Genomic DNA, 18,558 nt, shown 5'->3' on the forward strand with positions numbered 1-18,558 from the left:
CCCACTCCCCCTTTTTGGCCCTGGCGTTCCCCTGTACTGGGGCATATAAAGTTTGCAAGTCCAATGGGCCTCTCTTTGCAGTGATGGCCAACTAGGCCATCTTTTGATACATATGCAGCTAAAGACAAGAGCTCCCGGGTACTGGTTAGTTTATATTGTTGTTCCACCTATAGGGTTGCAGTTCCCTTTAGCTCCTTGGGTAATTTCTCTAGCTCCTCCATTAGGGGCCTTGTGACCCATCCAATAGCTGACTGTGATCATCCACTTCTGTGTTTGCTAGGCCCCGGCATAGTCTCACAAGAGAGAGCTATATCTGGGTCCTTTCAGCGAAATCTTGCTAGTGTATACAATGGTGTCAGCATTTGGAAGCTGATTATGGGATGGATCCCTGCATATGGCAATCACTAGATGGTCCATCCTTTCATCACAGCTCCAAATGAGATGGCTCAGCCGTTAAAGGCTAGGCTCACAATCAAAAATATTTTTTAAAAAAACCTTAAAGATACATATTGAACAGAGGTGAAAGTCACAAACAGACATTGGTCATAAACTTAGCAGTAATGCTCTTATTACCTTTATATAATGTTATATAATATTATGGTTATATATATATGTATATGAATATGAATATATGTATATGTATGTACACATAAAATGTGTGTGTGTACCCTTTATTATGGTGACATATTCATATTATGTCCATTTAATTACTAGGTTTTCCATGGCATTTATCAGGAAAGGGTGTTGGATTTCATCAAAGGAAATTTGATCATCTATTGAGGTATGATTTCTATCCTTGAGTTCATTTATGTGGTTGGTTATATTTATTGATTTATATATGTTGAATCATCCCTGAATATCTGGAATGAAATCAGTTTAGCAATGGTGGATGATAATTTTTTATGTGTTCAGGTTGTTTTCTAAGAATTTCTAAATTTCTTTTTCCATCTACATTCATCAAGAAAATTGATGCATAATTTTACTTTTGTAGTAAGGTGGGGTGGCCAATGAGGTCCAATAATACACCTGTCTCTGTTTCCCCAGACATAAGCCCTGGATAAACACAAACACTCGCACACACACATGCACACACACACACACACACACACACACACACACACACACACACCACACCACACTTGCCTGTCTTTTAGGATTTAAATCTTAATACAAATCCTCATACTGGTCACTTTAATGGCTGAGCTGATGACCTTTGTCCCTTTTTTTTTTTTTAAGATTCCTGAAACAGTATCAATATGTGTCTCTGGATGCCATAGAACATCCTTTGTGGGACAAACTGCCCTTATACATATAGTGCTTCTATACCCTCTGTCTCTCATGTGCTGGGATTATAGGTGTGTGCCACTATGCCAATATTGTGACAATTCTTACTGTCTCTCCCTTACAATGTAAGATTTCTCTTTCATTGCCCAAAACTCTTGAAAAATTACAACTTATTTGTCTATAACTGCCTTGTGTCTAATCTTTGTCCACAAATATCTTTCTATTCCTTCCCTAATGCTTACTGAACATTGTTATGCTCTTAATTTTTTGTCATTCTTTATTAGATATTTTCTTTATTTATATCTCAAATGTTATACTCCTTAATAGTTTCCCCTCCAAATACCCCCTATCCTGCCCCGCCCCCATTCCCAAACCCACCCATTCCTGCTTCCTGGCCCTGGCATTCCCCTATACTGGGGAATAGAAACTTCACAGGACCGAGGGCCTCTCCTCCCATTGATGACCGACTAGGCCATCTGCTGCTACAAATGTAGCTAGAGCCACAAGTTCCACCATGTGTTTTCTTTGATTGGTGGTATAGTTTCAAGGAGCTCTGGGAGTACTGGTTAGTTTATATTGATGCTCCTCCTATGGGGCTTCAGTCCCCTCTAGCTCCTTGACTCTCTAGCTCCTTCATTGGGGACCTTGTGCTCTGTCCAATGAATGACTGTGAGCATCCATTTTCTGTATTTGACAGGCACTGGCAGAGCCTCACAGGAGACAGCTATATCAGGCTCCTGTCAGCAGTCTCTTGTTGGCAACTGCCTAGTGTCTGAGTTGGTGGTTTCCTCTATTTCTTTAAGGGATTTATTCATTTCCTCTTTAACGGCCCCTATTATCTTTATAGGATTGGATTTAAGGTCATATTCTTGTGTTTCAGTTGTATTAAGATATACAGGGCTTGCTGTATTCCAGTAGCTGTGCTTTGGAGGTGTCATATTGCCCCAGCTCTTGTTGATTGTGTTCTTTAGTCATCTAGATAGTTCTTGTGCCTAGATTTTCTTGTTGAAGTAGGTATTGGGAGGCAGGTCAACCTGGATGGTTCTAGTCTGGCAGGCCTCTGGCCCTGGCAATCCCCTACACTGAGGCATAGAACCTTCACAGGACTAAGGGCCTCTCCTCCCATTGATGACTGACTAGGCCATGCTTTGCTATATATGCAACTGAAGCCATGAGTCCCACCATGTGTTTTCTTTGGTTGGTGGTTTAGTCCAAGGGAGCTTGGGGATACTGGTTAGTTCATATAGTTCCTCCTATGGGGCTGCAAACCCCTTCAGCTCCTTGTGTATTTTCTCCTAATTCTTTCATTGAGAACCCTGTGCTCCATCCAATGGATAGCTGTGAACATCTCCTTCTGTATTTGCCAGGCACTGGCAGAGCCCTCAACAGAGGAATGGATACAGAAAATGTGGTATATTTACACAATGGAGTACTACTCATCTATTAAAAACAATGAATTTATGAAATTCTTAGGCAAATGGACGGATCTGGAGGATATCATCCTGAGTGAGGTAACCCAGTCACAAAAGAACACACATGATATGCACTCACTGATAAGTGGATAGTAGCCCAGAAACTTAGAATACCCAAGATACAATTTTGCAAAACACATGAAACTCAAGGAGTTCCTTCTTAGAATGGGGAACAAAATACCCATGGAAGGAGTTACAGAGACAAAGTTCAGAGCAAAGCCTGAAGGAACGACCATCCAGAGACTGCCCCACTTGGGGATCTATCCCATAAACAACCACCAAAGCCAGACACTCGGCAGATGCCAACAAGAGCCTGCTGACAGGATCCTGATATAGCTGTCTCCTGAGAGGCTCTGCCAGTGCCTGGCAAATACAGAAGTGGATAGTCACAGTCATCCATTGGACAGAGCACAAGGTCCCCAATCAAGGAGCCAGAGAAAGTGCCCAGGGACCTGAAGGGGCCTGAAGCCCCATAGGGGGAACATCAAGATGAACTAAGCAGTACCCTCAGAGCTCCTTGGAACGATACCACCAATCAAAGAAAACACATGATGGAACTTGTGGATCTAGCTATATATGTAGCAGAGGATGTCCTAGTTGGTCATCAATGAGAGGAGGGTCCCTTGGTCCTATGAAGGCTCTATGCCCCAGTATAGGTGAATGCCAGAACCAGGAATGGGAGTAGGTGGTTTGGGTAGCAGGGGGAGGGGGAGGGGATAGGGGAATTTCTGAGTGGAAACTAGGAAAGGGTATAACATTTGAAATGTAAATAAAGAAAATATCTTAAAAAGTAAATAACAATGAATTTATGAAATTCTTAGGCAAATGGATGGATCTGGAGGATATCATCCTGAGTGAGGTAACCCAGTCCCAAAAGAACACACATGATATGCATTCACTGATAAGTGAATATTAGCCCAGAAGCTCAGAATACCCAAGATACAATTTGCAAAACACATGAAACTCAAGAAGGAAGACCAAAGTGTGGATACTTCAATCCTTTTTAGAAGGGGGAAGAAAATACCCATGGAAGGAGTTACAGAGACAAAGTTCTGAGCAGAGACTGAAGGAAGGACCACCCAGAGACTGCCCCACCTGGGGATCCATCCCATATACAACCGCCAAACCCAGACACTATTGTGCATGCCAATAAGAGCTTAGTGACAGGTGCTTGATAGACTTTAAAACAGTAAAACAAAAAATTCTGAAAACAAAAGAAAGCCTCAAGTTATAAATAAAAGAATCATCATTGTCTGAATAGGGAAAACAACAACAGACATGCTAAAATAAATAGAGAAAAGCCTATAATGCCTCAACTCTACACTAAGAACTTTGAGGAAATGAACAATGCAGTCAATGGGAGAAATTATCTTCCCTAGGAGAGAGCACACCAATTGGTTATCCAATAGCAAATGACAGTACCTGAAATCATTCATGCAAGTAACATTATACAGGCTGAGCAGGCTATATTTAGAAATAAATATTTGTATACATACATACATACATACATATATACATGCATGTAACAATTGATGAAAAAAGAGGGCACATTTTTTTCACATTTTACAAATAAATTTATTGAACTTCATTACCATACTTATTTTATTTTATTTTATTTTATTTTATTTTATTTACAGTCATTGCCAGACAGTGTCCCCTACCGTAGTTTCTCACTTCATTCCTCCATCCCCTTGACTCCAAGAATGCTCCCCCTCTACCAGACTTTCCACTTCCCTGAGGCCTCAAATCTCTCAGTGATTAAGTGCATCTTCTCCGACTGCATCCAGACCAAGTTGACCTCTACTATATATGTTCTAGGGGTCTCTTACTGGTCCATGTATGCTCCTGGTTGGTGGCTCAGTCTCTGGGAGCTTCCTGGGTTCTGAGTAAGATGAGTTTGCTGGTCTTCCTAAGGTGTCATTCTCCCTTTCAGCTTCTTCAATCCTTCCCCTAATTCAACTTTAGGAGTCCCCTACTTTAGTCCAATTATTGGGTGTATCTGCCTCTGTCTCAGTCAGCTGCTGGTAAGGACTCTCAGAGGACAGCCATGCCAGGCTCACATATGTATCATCAGTAACAGTGTCAGGCCTCAGTGGTCCCCTCCCCCATGAGCTGGATCCCAAGTTGGGCCAGTCATTGGACTGCCTTTTCTTCAGTCTCTTCAAAATTTTTGTCCCTGCAGTTCTTTTAGACAGGAACCATTCTGGGTCAGAAATGTTGACCCAGTGCATTAGTAACCTTGTCCCTCTACTTGAGGCCACCATGTCTATCAACTGGAGGTAGAGTCTTTATTTTCCCTCTCATCAATGTTGGGCATTTTGACTAAGGTGACCTCCAGTGATTTCTAATAGTCTCTCACCTCCCATGTGTCTAGTACTTTCTAGAGGGACCTCCACCTCCCACCCACCCCCTTCCAAGGCTACTTATTTCCATTCATTCTCTTGGTCCTCTGGGCTTCTCTCCTGTTTTCCAACCCACATCTGATTTTGGTTCCCTTTTATCCACTCCCTTCCCTCTCCCACCCATGCTCCTTCCTCACTCTGCCTCCTGTGATTATTTCCTTCCCCCTTCTAAGTGGGATTGGAGCATCCTCACTTGGGCCTTTCTACTTGTTTTGCTTCTTATGGTCTGTAGGTTGTATCCTAGGTATTCTGTACTTTTTGGCTAATATCCCCTTATCAATGAGTACATACCATGCATGTTCTTTTGGATCTGAGTTACCTCACTCAGGATGATATCTTCTAGTCCCACCTCCTTGCCTGCAAAATTCATGATGTCCTTGTTTTTAATAGTTGAATAATATTCCATTGTGTAAATGAACCACATTTTCTGTATCCATTCTTCGGTTGAGGAACATCTGGCTTGTTTCTAGCTTCTAGCTAGTACCAATAAGGCTGCTATGAACATAGTGGAGCATGTGTCCTTGTGATATGTTGAAGTGTCTTTGGGGTATATGACCAAGAATGATCACTGGGGTGTTTCTTGTATGCAGCAAAATGGATCCTGTTTACATATCCAGTCTGTTAGCCTCTGTCTTTTCATTGGACAATTGAGTCCATTGATGTTGAAAGATATTAATGATACATGATTGTTAGTTCCTGTCATTTTTGTTGCTATAGGTGGTGTTATGTGTGTATGAACCTTTTCTTTTGGGTTTCTTGTGAAATGTTTAATTTCTTCTGTTTTCTTGGGTATAATTACCTTCCTTGTATTGGAGATTTCATTCCAGTATTCTCCTTAGGGCTGGATTAGTAGAAAGATATTGTTTAAATTTGGGTTTGTCATGGAATATATTGGCTTCTCCATCTACAGTGATTCAGAAGTTTGCTGGGTAAAGTATCCTAGGCTGGCATTTCTGTTCTCTTGGGGCCTGATGGCATTTGTCCAGGATCTTCTTGCTTTTAGAGTCTCTGTTGAGAAATCTGGTATGATTCTTATAGGTCTGCCTTTATATGTTACTTGACCATTTCCCCTTACCACTTTTAATATTCTTTCTTTGTTCTGTGTATTTAGTGTTTTGATTATAATGTGACAAGAAGATTTTCTTTCCTGGTCCATTCTATTTGGTGTACTGTAAGCTTCTTGTACATTTATGACCATCTCTTTTTTAGAAAAGTTTTCCTCTATTAATTTGCTGGATATGTTTTCTTGACCTTTGAGCTAGAATTCTTCACACTCTTCCATTTCTATTATTCTTAGGTTTGATGTGTGTGTGTGTGTGTGTGTGTGTGTGTGTGTGTGTTTTCTTTGCTGTTTCTATTTCCACTTTTAGTTATTGGACCATTTTGTTCAATTCCTTTACGTGCTTGATTGTATTTTCCTGTATTTCTTTAAGGGATTTGTTTCTTCATTAAGGGTTTGCCTGTGTTTTCCTATATTTCTTTAAGGGAGTTCTTTACATTTTCCTTAATATAGCACAAACATCCCAGCTGTCATCTTCATGAGATGTGGTTTTAGGTCATTATCTTATTTTTCAGGCATGCTAGTATATCCAGGGCTTGCTGTAGTTGGAGAACTGGGTTCTGATGGTGCCAAATTGCATTGGGTTCTGTCACTTTTGATCTTGTGCTTGCCTCTGGCCATCTGATTCTCTCTGGTGTTAACTGGCCTGGGTGTCTCTGACTGGAACTGGCCTCCTTGGTGGCAGGTTGACCTCTGTGACCTGAGTTAGAGCTGGTCTCCTTGGAGGCAAGCAGTGTTGTCTCTGGATAGTAGACCTCCTATGTCTCTGATTAGAGCAGGCCTCCTGTATCCCTGGTTACTGTGGATCTCCTGCACCCTTGTTTACTGCAGACCTCCTGGAAGGCTCACAGGCTGTGATTTTGGTTAGGGTGAGAAAATGGAGGTAGAGATGGGTGGAAGGGTGTGGGGAGAAGGGTCCTGGGCCAGCTGGGCCCCATGATTTTCCCAGCTGGTATGGGTATTTGGACAAGATTCTCACCCGTGTCTTTGGTTTCTGTGGACCTTCTGGAAGGCAAGCAGGTTGAATCATTTGAGTGGGTATGGGGCTACTGAACTGGCCCTGATGTGGAAGTGGGCCAGAAGGAAGGTGGAGCTCAGGGTAGGGAGGAGACCAGGGGGAGGGGGATTCCTGAGTCAGCTGGAGTCTGTGGGTATCTCAGCTGGTGTGAATATTTGGGCTAGGTTCTCACCTGTGTCTTTGGTTGCTGAGGACCTCTTAGAAAGCACAAAGGCTGGGTTGGTGAAGCAAGAGGCCATAAATTTAAGGAGAGAAAGGCAGGTATATGAAAGGGTTTGGAGGGAAATAAAAGGGAAGGGAGAAATGATGTAATTATAATATCCAAAACAAATAAATAATAAAAAATAATCATCACCAAAAAAGTAACTTAATGTTGTGTGTAATTTTAAAATGCATGCTTGCTCTTTGCCTGATACTGGCAACCTCAATCTCACCCAGCTCCCACAAATAGCTTTGCCAAACCTCTAACAACTGTCCTGAAGCTGTGCCCTTTCTGTGGCCCTTCTAAGTCCCCACAGATGGAAAATACCAGACAGCCTTAATGCTTTAAAACCAGACAGATAACACAACTGCTACGTGAAGAATTTCTTGATCTATCCTTCTTAGACTTCACAGCTGCCTGTAGAGGCTACAAAATATCGGTCCCCAAGAGTTACATGCCTGCTACTTCCTCTCCATTCCACATCCTGGTCCAAACCACCCCTCTTATGACCCGGAAGTCCTACTTTATCTTTCACCCAGCGATTAGTTTAGTTTCTGCCATCTATATTGACCACTTAAAGTAAGGAGAAAGTTCACCTGAGGATGTGATCCACTCCTTCTCAGGGCAGCCATACTTGAGGAAGCAAAATTAGCATCAAAATACAAACAACACTAGGGCAATCTACAACTTGTTAACTTCTCAACAAATTTTATAAATTAGGAGATACTAAGAAGAAAAAAACAAATTAATTAAAGGATTTGCTAATAATGATTTGTTTAGAAAGTTCAAAAAAAGTCTTAAAAGACAAGGAAAATCTGATATGCAGGATTCTCTTTGATTTGTGCCATATAATACAGTAGACCTAATGGCACTCACTAGGTAGGAATGGAGTTTAGAGACATTGGCAAACGCATTAGGTGAAACACAGCAGAGCCTCTTAATAACTTCTAGTAAGGTCTCACCATCACCTTGAGTTGCAGGACTTACCCCCCCTAATAAGCATTAGTGGTAATTGACCACTGATATACCACCTATTAATTATTTAGCCTGAACTGCACATCACATACAGGGTGTTATCTAATCCATAAATCCACCAAGTTGAAATACAAAACCACAGTCCATTATCAAGTAAAAATGTATTATACATGACTAAACCCAAAAAGATTCGGAAATCACAAGTAAATTACATGAAGAAACAGTCCAAATGCCTTCCATGCCTATTTGTGTTATATTTTCTATATGCACCCTATTACTATTACTATTATTATTATTATCTCATGATATATCCCTTATGAGTTGCTGATGGACAACTAGACTGAGGCCAGGTGATTGTTTATATACAGTTCTGTATGGTGTGTAAGCAGACCAGCACCATGCAACTGAAGTATTATTGTTCATCACTGGATTAATTTTGAATGGCATTGGTGAAAAGAAATATTCACAATGGGCAGAATTTCAGACAGTGAACATGATCATACATTTTGCTTCATGTAACCAAACGTACAGATATAAAATTATAATCTGATTCACTTTGCAGTAGTCAATAGTTTGAATGGATAAATGGGAACATAGATAGAGAGATGTTAAAACATATGTGAGGAAAATAGATGGACGAGCGGTATGTGAATATTCTTATTGGAATAGATACCTATACTGGTAGTGGATTAGCAGTTTCTTCATGTAATGCTTTTGCCGAAACCCATCTGTGGATTTACAGAATGTCTCATACACTATTACTGTGTACTGGCTGGTTTTGTGTGTCAATTTGACATGGGCAGGAGTTAGCACAGAGAAAGGAGCTTCAGTTGGGGAAGTGCCTCCATTAGATTCAGTTGTGGGGAATTGTCTTGGTTGGTGATCAAAGGAGGAGGGCCTATTGCAGATGGTGCCATCCTTGGGCTGGTGGTCTTGGATTCTATAAGAGAGCAAGCTGAGCAAGCCAGGAGAAGCAAACCAGCAAGTAGCATCCCTCCATGGCCTCTACATCAGCTCCTGCTTTCTGACCTGCTTGAATTCCAGTCCAGACTTCCTTTTGTGATGAACAACAATGTGGAAGTGTAAGCTGAACCCTTTCCTCCTCAACTAGCTTCTTGGTCATGATGTTTGTGGAGGAATAGAAACCCTGACTAAGACATACCGGGACGATTTAATTCAAAGCCAAAGAAGGACAATGGCCTCATATAATTTACTGACCTTAAATCTCACTACTATATTTAAACAGCTGATTTGATAGAATGGTATAGTGTTATGGGAAGCACAATAGAATAGAAGAGGAAGATTAAAGTGGGAAGAAAATGAGAGAGAAGGTTAATGGTTGGAAAGTAGGGAGGGAAAGCTAATATGAAAGAACTTTTAAAAAAGTGTATAGAAACTCCCATACATACATATATGTGTGTGTGTGTGTGTGTGTGTGTGTATACTCCCCAAGTAGACACATCACGCCACCCAATAAGACCCCCAGTGCTAGGAATGACTTACAACTTGCTGAGTCATTGGACAAAGAGGTTCCAGGAAACCATCAAACATCAGAGGCTATTGCCAAGGCTGTTAGTATGAACCTCTTAAAATGAAGTTATGCTGCCACCTAGATAACAATATAGTGTAGAATTGAAGCTTAGTTTCTGGAATGTTGTATGTGATCTCGACCAACATCAAATATATGGTAATATTTCTACTACAGTCATATTTTATGAGTTCAATATCTAAGGATAAAAATTAGACTTGTACCACACATCATGACCCCTGTGGCCTTTTCACTCTGCTGGCTTAGAATTCTTGGATCTACAGGAGAAATGAGCTAGAAGCCTAGATGTCCTCCTGGCCATTTGAGCTCCTGATTACCTTGAAGTCTAAGAAAGGACTCACAGTGTTAGGAAGGAAGAATTATATAGACTATTGGGGTAAAATTGACTAGTATGCCACAATGAAGGAAACAGAGTATATCTGAAATGCAAAAGACCCTTCATGGTGTTTTGTAGTGTAGCCATATCTGACAATTAAAGTTGCTAGATAGGAAACTATAAGAACCAAATTCAAGCAGAATAATAAATGTACCAGACACATTAGAAATGAAAGTGTGGGTCATCTCTCAAAGGTAAGAAGTCAATACACACAGATGAGAAAGAGAGAGAGATTTAGACACAAAATTAAATACAAATTTATACACAAATAAAATTAAGTACAAATTTAATTGATAAAATAGATTGCTATAGGAAATAGTATTATGGAAGTATAAATTTTCACAAAGTTTTGTAAAGTACAAAAATTTAGGGAATTCATGACGATCACAAAATTTTATAAACAAAATGTTTTGGGTTTGTTTTTTTTGTTTTTTTGGTTTTTTTAGTAGAAGCCAGCGTATAACTAACATCATTAAAATGTGGGAAAATAAACTCATATTAATAGCTTAGATATACAAAACAGAGAAAATGATTTTTACCTTCTTGATACAGAAAAAGTTCTCATAATGTAAAAGAAAAGAACTGACTCCCAAAATGTGCCCTCTGACTTTTATGTGTATTGTATGGCACATGTACACACAAGCAGTCATATAAATAATAAATAAATAAATAAATAAATAAATAAATAATGGGATATGATTAAAAATAAAGATATATTTTAAGAGACTGTATTGTTCACCAGAAACTCATTTCAGATATGCTTATAATCATTGAGGTTAGTCCATGGATTCTACAATTTAGGTTCTCATTTTCTTTCCTTTGTTAATTGAGCCAAGGAACTGTCAATTTTGTTTATCTTCTCAAAGAACAGTTCTTTTATTCATAGGTTCTTTATATTGTTTTACTTGTTTCTATTCCATTAATCTCTGCTCTGATTTTTATTATACTTTGCTATTGAGTAGGTTTGGATACGATTTAAGTGATCTAAATTATTGAGCTAGATTACAATTTGCACTTTTAATTTGTACTTTTTCCTAATTTTTAATATAGCATTCAGAGCTATAAATTTCCCTAGTAGGACTGTTTTTAATGTGTCCCAGAGATTTTGTTTTGTATATATTCATTTTCATTCAATTCCAGGGGATTTTTTATTTCTTGATTTCTTCTTTGACCAGTTCATTATTTGGCAATGGGTTGTCTTATTTTCATGAGTGTGATGGCTAATCTTACTTGTCAACTTGACTACAAATGGAAACATTTAAACCCAAATAGCTGGGATGACCTATGAACTAAACAAATATCACATTCTTGAAGTAACTTTAGAAGTTAGTGCTACTATTAAGGATAATAAAATCATATAACAAAGTATAATAAAAATCAGAGCAGAGATTAATGGTCAAAGGATGCAGAGTTAGGTGTTCCATATACATCTTTAACTCCTTGTCTTGGTGTTCTATTGCAGTGGAGAGATATTATAATCAAAGAAACACAAAAGAAAGTGTTTAATGTGGGCTTGCTTACAGTTTCAGAAGCTTAGTCTATCAACATAATGGTGGACAAAAGAGCACTAGAGTATTAGATGAGAGCTAAATCCTGTTCTAAAAGTGGGGTTGGGGGCTCATCCTGGAATGGATTTGTAAAACATCAAAGCCACACCCATTGACACACTTCCTACAAGACCACTCCTAATCTAACAAGGCCATGTCTCTTAATCCTTGTAATTCTTTCAAAGAGTTCTACTCTGTGGAGACTGAATATTCAAATATATGAGTCTATGGGAGCCATTATTATTCAAACTACCCGAATCCTGTATTATACATGTGCAGCAAACATATGGATTTTGGAGAATGCCAGTTGACTATCACAAATTTAGTTAAATATTGACTCCTGTTGTAGCTGTTGTACTAAATACCATGTCCTTACATGAGCAGATTAACACATCTTCTCATGCACACTATGCAGTTATTGACCTAGCAATTGCCTTTATCTCAGTACTTGTCCAGAAGAACCTCCAAAAGCAATTTGTTTTCAGTTGTCAAGGCCAGCAGTATATTTACTGAAGTTTATCTCAGGGGTATACTAATAATTTTACCCTATGCCATAAGTCACTTAGCAGTTGTTTTAGTCAGGGTTTCTATTCCTGCACAAACATCATGACCAAGAGGCAAGTTGGGGAGGAAAGGATTTAGTCAGCTTACACTTCCACATTGCTGCTCATTCAAAAGGAAGTCAGGACTGGAACTCAAACAGGTCAGGAAGCAGGAGCTCATGCAGAGGCCGTGGAGGGATATTTCTTCCTGGCTTGATTCTCCTGGCTTGATCAGCTTGCTTTCAAATAGAACCCAAGACCACCAGCCCAGAGATGGCACCACTCACAATGGGTCCTTTCCCCTTAATTATTAATTGAGGAAATGCCTTACAGCTGGATCTCATCGAGGCATTTCCTCAACTGAAGCTCCTTTCTCTGTGATAACTCCAGCCTGTGTCAAGTTGACAGACAAAACCAGCCAGCACAGCAGTGATCTTGATTGTATCTTCCACAAACTATTATAGTGGTCCAGTATATTAATGATATTATGCTGATTAGATTAAGTGAACAGGAACTATCAACCATTTTGGACCTGTTGGTAACACATATGTGCACACATGGGAAGATGAAAAATACATCCAACAAAAATTGAAAACCATATTCCCTCAATAAAGTTTTAAGGGATCCAGTGATGTGGGTTATACAGAGATACTGCTTCTAAGGTGAAAGATAATTTATTTCACCTGGGTCTTCCCACCTGTCAGAAAGAAATACATTTAGTGGCCCTACTTGGGTTCCTCAATTATGTATGTTACAATAGTCCAAATTCCAAGTAAGCTTGAATACTGCTGGCACTGAGTAGGGCCTAGAACAAGAAATAGCCTTTCAGCAAGTGCAGGCTGATGTGCAGTATACTCCACTTGGACCATAGGATCCAGTAGAAACAATGGCACTTGTGGTAGGCGTAGCAGATTGGAGATGCTGCTTGGAGCCTGTGGTAGACCATTGTAGTACAGCACAGAGGAGGTATTTGGGATTTAAGAACAAGGCTCTATCATAATCTGTAGAAATCTACTCTCCTTTTGAAAGGATAATCTTGGCCTGCTACTGGTCCTTAATGGAAACTGATCATTTGAGTTAGCATGGAACATGACCTTCTCATTATCAGGGGGGTATTATCTGAGCAACCAAGCCATATAATATGATGTTTACAGTGTTATATTTATTATCAATCCTGAGCACATCCTGAAAGCATTAAAAAGTTACTTGAGGAGGTTTCCCAACTTATTATAGCTCCTCCTGCCATTAAAAGACACCATATACCTTTGTTCCAGAATGCAGAGAAAAAAATCTGAAACTGAGTTGAAAGCTTCCTTCCTATTATTTAGCCTTGTTTGGACAACTGGAATAAAATACAGCAATGGTTTTGTATTCAGGGTGCAATGTAAAATATAAGGGGTTACTGCCTAATGGAGGGCTCATGCCCTATACTGTAGGTCCATGAATGGGAGGACATGGACACCAGGGTTGACCTACTATTTTTGTTTCACTAAATGGGCATGCTGTCAAGCTTCCTGTTAAATATTTACATTAATACCTATAAGTGAGAATTCCTCACAGTCTTAATCAAATGGGTACTTTCTTTTTAGTGAATGACATTTAATGAAGAAACTCATGGTTGATTAAAGTACTGATAACATGTGACTGTTGAGTACTCAGCTAGAGTTCCTACATCATTTTTTTCTGTGAAACAGTGAAAAAAGCTAACATAAGAACCAAACAGTAAGAAAGAAGATCTGAAATGCTGTTTTATGAACATCACATGGCCATAGCACTCATGAACCCACACATCTTCAGTTCCCTGCATAGTGTTTGCATAAGATATTCAGTCATAGACAAGGGAGGGTGTACTGGCTGGTTTTGTGTCAACTTGACACAGCTGGAGTTATCACAGAGAAAGAAGCTTCAGTTGAGGAAATGCCTCCATGAGCTCCAACTGTAAGGCATTTTCTCAATTAGTGATCAAGGGTGGGAGGGTCTCTTGTGGGTGGGACCATCCCTGGGCTGGTAGTCTTGGGTCCTATAAGAGAGCAGGCTGAGCAAGCCAAGGGAAGCAAGCAAGCAAGTAAGAAACATCCCTCCATGGCTTCTGCATCAGCTCCTGCTTCTTGACCCGCTTGAGTTCCAGTCCTGACTTCCCTTAGTGATGAACAGCAGTTTGGAGGTGAAAGCTGAATAAACCCTTTCCTCCCCAGCTTGGTTCTTGGTCATGATGTTTTGTCCAAGAATAGAAACCTTGACTAAGAAAGAGGGAGAGGGTGTTTGTAAGACATCATTCTCCCAATGAAATTAATGGGAGTAAAGAGCTGCTGGAAACTAGGGACTTGTCTTCAGTTATGTAGCATTGATAAGCCACTCATACTGCAGTCAATAGTTTCATACTAATGTTCATTGAGTGAGCTTGGTATAGATGGATGGATAGATAGATAGATAGATAGATAGATAGATAGATAGATAGATAGATAGATAGATAGTGTGTGTTTGTGTGTATGTGTGTGTTTAGGAATGATCAGTTGGGACTGTATTTGTATAAGTGCGTTAAACCTTAGAAAAGGCTGCTTCTCCATATCTTGTGAACCATTGTCTATAGTTCTTTATTTAGGTTAGGGCCCTATAGATTTCCTCCAAACATTTTGGTATGCCAACTGGTCTTGTCATCATTCTGGTCTAGTTTAGGCAGCAATATTGTTTAAATTTCATGGACACATCTCCATTGTCATGCTTGGAAACAGTATACTGGCTCTCTGGCTCTTGTAACCTTTACAAGCCTACTTCTAAATTGTTCTCTGATCTTTAAGTATAGTGTAATGCTGCAGATATATAGAATAAAGTGGCACACGATTTCTGTGATAGCCCTTCTCTGCTATAAAAATATGTCTCTTCAATGATGGATAGGAATTATGATTATTGTGTGTATAAAGTTACATATTTAAAATGCAGTTAAAATTACTGTAGTAGTAGGTTATCCTCTAGGGTTAGGATTAGGGTTAGGGTGTGTGTGTATACATACATATATATATATATATATATATATATATGGATGGATATATACACTCAAATATGTATGTATATATCGATATATTGATATATAGAGATAGATAGATAGATAGATAGATAGATAGATAGATAGATAGATAGATAGATAGATAGATAGATAGATGTTTTCAAACACGCGTGTGGGGAGGCATGGTGTGTGTATGGTCAAAATACATAACATTCTAATTTCCTCAGTGAGACTTAGTATTAAGTACAATAAATATATACAAACAAACAAACGTGAAAAAGAAAGTTAAAGATCTCTTTTAGAAATTGTAAAGGGTGGTGGATGAGAATAAAATATAGAACAAATTTGTAAACATTTTTATTAACTATCTATACTATAAATCTATTTTTATCTCTAATACATATCTTCTTCCAATTCTGATTCACCTTGATTCTTTAACAACAGATATCCTATAATAGGCTGATGAGAAAATCAAGAATAAAAACTGATGAGAGATGACATCACATATGCAAATAGGCGACATGATAAGGAGTGGCTACCCTGTCATATCATGTGAGTTCAAGACCATTTACCATGTCTAGTCTGTGCAGTTGTGAGGTAATGTTCAGAACACAATTTGTTACCCAGAAATAAGCTACATACCTGCCCACTCATTCTCTAGATTCAGCGACTTATTTTTCAGAACTATCCACTTTGAAATTTTCCTATGATGTACTTTCTACCATGTTCTAAAACAACTTTCTCATACTTCTGGAAATTCAAATCTCCATGCCTAGACCTAAATGTTTTGTGTTTGATATAAAGTAATTAGATCACAAATCATCATTTATTCACAGTGAATATTTGAAATAAATCATATTATGCAAAATTTAAAACATTTACATTACTATCTTTGAATGTGTGAAGAGAAACAAAATATACAAATCATACTTGAAACGTCTCCATTATGGTAATTTTTATTTGGACCTTTTCCTCCTACTGGCTTGGCTCATCAAGCTTTTTTTTTTTTTCTTTCTTTCTTTCTTTCTTTTTTCTTTTTTCATTTTTAAAATTTATTTTGTCAGAATTTATTTTGTTTTTGGGTTTTGTTTTGTTTGTCTCTTTGAAAATAGATTTCTCTGTGTAGTCTTGAACTTGCTCTGAAGACCAGGCTGACCTTGAACTCAGAGATCCACCTGCCTCTGCCTCCTGAGTGCTGGGATTAAAGGCATGTGTCACTACTTTCCAGCCATCATTTCAATTCTTGATACAATCCTTCTTGCTGTGAAACTTTCTGAGCACAGGCTTAATATCTGCATCCCTTCCTGCTAGCATCCTAATCTTTCTCTTTTTTATCCATTTTTATTAGATATTTTCTTTATATACATTTCAAATGCTATCCCGAAGTTCCCTATACTCTCCCTCCACCCTGCTCCCCTACCCACCGACTCCCGCTTCTTGGCCCTGGCGTTCCCCTGTACGGGGCATATAAAGTTTCTAATACCAAGGGGCCTCTCTTCCCAGTGATGGCCGACTAAGCCATCTTCTGCTACATATGCAGCTAGAGACACGAGCTCTGGGGGTACTGGTTAGTTCATATTGTTGTTCCACCTATAGGGTTGCAGACCTCTTCAGCTCCTAGGGTACTTTCTCTAGCTTCTCCATTGGGGGCCCTCTGTTCCATCTTATAGTGAGCATCCACTTCTGTGTTTGCCAGGCCCTGGCATGGCCTCATAAGAGACAGATATAACAGGGTCCCTTCAGCAAAATCTTTCTGGCATATGCAATAGTGTCTGGGTTTGGTGGCTGATTATGGGATGGATCCCCGGGTGGGATATTCTCTGGATAGTCCATCCATTCGTCTTAGCTCCAAACTTTGTCTCTGTAACTCCTTTCATGGGTCTTCCCTCTTCTTGATTTTCTTGTGTTTTGCAAATTGTATCTTGGGTGTTCTATGTTTCTGGGCTAATATGCATTTATCAGTGAGTGCATATCTAATGACTTCTTTTGTGACTGGGTTACCTCATTAAGGATGTATCCTCCAGATACATCCATTTGTCCAAGAATTTCATAGATCTATTGTTTTTAATAGCTTATCTTAAATTGAAACACATTTCAAACACATTTCTACTGAATAATGTAATATAATACTTGTTTAGAAAAACACAGCTGTACAATATAACAGTAGATGTACAAATGAACCCAGACAAAAGTAATGGGCATGTATCTAATATTACAAAAAATAACACATTTTTACTAATATAGTACTATGTCAGGCAATTTCAAGACTCTTCTATTCCAGTTCCCGCAATTTTGTGCTTTTTTTTAACACAATGGCAAAAGTAACAATTTTATTATTTAGTATTTATTTCTGTTAGATACCTTATATAGATTTTTTTGTTTAATTTCAACATCAATCGTGGTTATACACAATTACTACAAATTTATAAGTGAAGAAACTAAGGCTAAAGAAAATTTTTTAAAAAATGCTCAAAGTTTTAGAAATAGAACAAATTCTGGGTTTTCTATTCAAATTTACAACAGACATATCTAACTATTGAATAGATACCTCTCTATAACAATGAAACAGATCCTGTACTTGAATGGTCTTATAGCATCCAAAAAAATTTGAAATACAAGGTGCTCAACAATGAATTACTGAAGTAAACAATGGTATTTTAGAGCTATACTTCACATTTTAAATAAAGATTTTTTAATATTTTTTTCTTACGTATTTTCCTCAATTACATATCCAATGCTATCCCAAACGTCCCCCATACCCCCCCCCCACTCCCCTACCCACCCATTCCCACTTTTTGGCCCTGGTGTTCCCCTGTACTGGGGCATATAAAGTTTGTGTGTCCAATGGGCCTCTCTTTCCAGTGATGGCTTACTAGGCCATCTTTTGATACATATGCAGCTAGAGTCAAGAGCTCCAGGGTACTGGTTAGTTCATAATGTTGTTGCACCTACAGGGTTGCAGATCTCTTTAGCTCCTTGGATACTTTCTCTAAATAAAGATATTTTACATAAGACTAAAAATGAGGCAAATGTATACTAACGATTTTTATAATAATGTTTTGCTTAACTGAGGCAACAAAATGAGTATATATTTACTTAAAAATAAGCTAGCTTTCAAATTAAATGT

This window comes from Mus musculus, chromosome 14, assembly GCF_000001635.26.
Source record: "Mus musculus strain C57BL/6J chromosome 14, GRCm38.p6 C57BL/6J".
NCBI lineage: Eukaryota > Metazoa > Chordata > Mammalia > Rodentia > Muridae > Mus > Mus musculus.